The 1,898-nt window shown below is 40.2% G+C and overlaps 1 protein-coding gene across 1 annotated transcript in view; it reads right to left on the bottom strand.

Annotated features, from left to right (window-relative positions):
- The window catches only part of MRPL45 (mitochondrial ribosomal protein L45), a 22,658-nt gene that overhangs the window by 5,607 nt on the left and 15,153 nt on the right, over positions 1 to 1,898 (bottom strand). The gene's annotated exons all lie outside the window — the stretch shown is intronic.

The following is a 1,898-nucleotide window of genomic DNA, read 5'->3' as shown; positions in this document are numbered from 1 at the left end:
AGTTTGAAACACTGACCTTGCAGTTCAAAATTGACTTTGCGGCCCACTGCATTAGCCTGCAGCGCCATACCAGGACTTCCTGACATCTAATGGTGGTGGTGGTTATGTGCCATGGAGTTGCTTCTGACTCATAGTGACCCTGCATGGGGTTTGTGAGGCTGTCAATCTTTATGGGAACAAAAAGCCTCATCTTTTTCCTACGGAACAGCTGGTAGTTTTGAGCTGCTTACCTTGAGGTTAGCAACCTGACTTGTAACCACTACACTACCAAATCCTTTGAGATCTAACAGCAGAGTAAAATTATGCTTGAGTCTCAGAAACTGAAAGAAATTTCTGTCATTACCCTACTTCCTTAAGATGGGCAAGAAATCTTCAATGGGACACGGGAGTTGGTTTTACCTCTAATTTTGTATGGGAAATAAACCCACTGCAAATAATAATCAAGGGCTCTTTTTATCTCCTCTTACCTCTAATACTTCATCAGTACCAACTTGCTCAGTTTTGACTTATATGATTTTAGTAAGATGATCTTACACTAACATCTTTGAACCTAGCCAAAAGATCCTCTATCTTTTCTGGTCCTTCTGTTCTCCCCATCTTTGTTGCTGCCAGAGTGACCTTAGTCACACTGATTTTACACATAGTAAGAAAACAAACAGCAAACCCTAGTTCCTGTGGGTACAAGATTTTAGGACTCTTAGTGTGGTGCTGTAGGATCAGAACTGGACAGCTAATCTCAAGGTCGGAGGTTCAAATCCACCAGTTGCTCCTTCAAAACCCTAACAAGTATCGCTATGAGATGGAACCGACTCGATGGCACTTAACAACAAGTAAAACTTAAGACTACAGACTAGGTCCTTTTATATAAACACATGATTTCCCCCCAATAGTTTTATATTTTCTGGAGAGTTTAAGTCTTTGTCCCCTGTAAATTCTAGGTTGGGTAAGATACTAGTTCTAACCTATTTACTTCACTTTCACCTCTATCCCTAATAGGAAAACTTTTAAGTCATTTCCCCCACTAGAACTAACTGAACGGCACCTCTGAGTGAACTCTTCCTCCTCACTAGCCTAGCTTAGAAATCTTCAGCAGAAATAAATTCCCTTTTCTGTAAGTTCACTTAGTATTTTTTAGTAGAACTTACACGGAAAAACAAAAAGACGACATCTGCTCAGGAGACAATATATTGGACCAAGCTACTATGAAATTATTCCTTAGAAATTTGGGGTCAAGTAACATACAAGTGAACCCCATATGTCAGAAAGAGGGAACTACTAGCCAATGGAAAACATGCAAGCTGATACCACAATAGGCTGAGGAATGATTGTGGATCCCAGAAATAGAATCTATTAGTGCCAGGGTTTGACGCTTCCTGAAACCTTGAAGAGCCCGGAGCTGAAATTGAGATCAATGCATAAAGTTATGACCTGCAAAAGAAAAGACAAGGAAAAAAAGCCAACCTACAGACAAAGTTTGTCCCTGTCCAGAACTCTTGAGTGAAAAACAAACTGAGAAGTTAAGGCTTCATGTCCACAATATACTAATTAAGGAAGAATGGTGTCATATTCATCATCAAAAAGAACATATCAAGATCTGTCTTGAAGTACAAAACCTTGTCTGTAATAGGATAATATCCATATGCCTAAAAGGAAAACCAGTTAATACCATTATTATTCAAATTTAACATACCAACCATTAAAGCCAGTCATGAGGAAATTGGAAGAACTCTCTGGTAGCATAGTGGTTACGAATCGGGCTGCTAACCTCAAGGTCAGCAATTCAAAACTACCAGTGGTTCCATGGGAGAAAGATGAGGCGTTCTGCTCCCGTAAAGATTTACAGCCTCGGAAACCCTGTGCAGGGTCACTATGAGTCGGAACCGACTCCACGGTACTTA

The sequence above is a fragment of the Chrysochloris asiatica genome, unplaced genomic scaffold (genome assembly GCF_000296735.1).
Source record: "Chrysochloris asiatica unplaced genomic scaffold, ChrAsi1.0 scaffold00007, whole genome shotgun sequence".
In the NCBI taxonomy this organism is placed as follows: Eukaryota; Metazoa; Chordata; class Mammalia; order Afrosoricida; family Chrysochloridae; genus Chrysochloris; species Chrysochloris asiatica.
The sequence above is the reverse complement of the archived record's forward strand: the minus strand, read 5'-3'. Positions and strand labels throughout refer to the sequence as shown.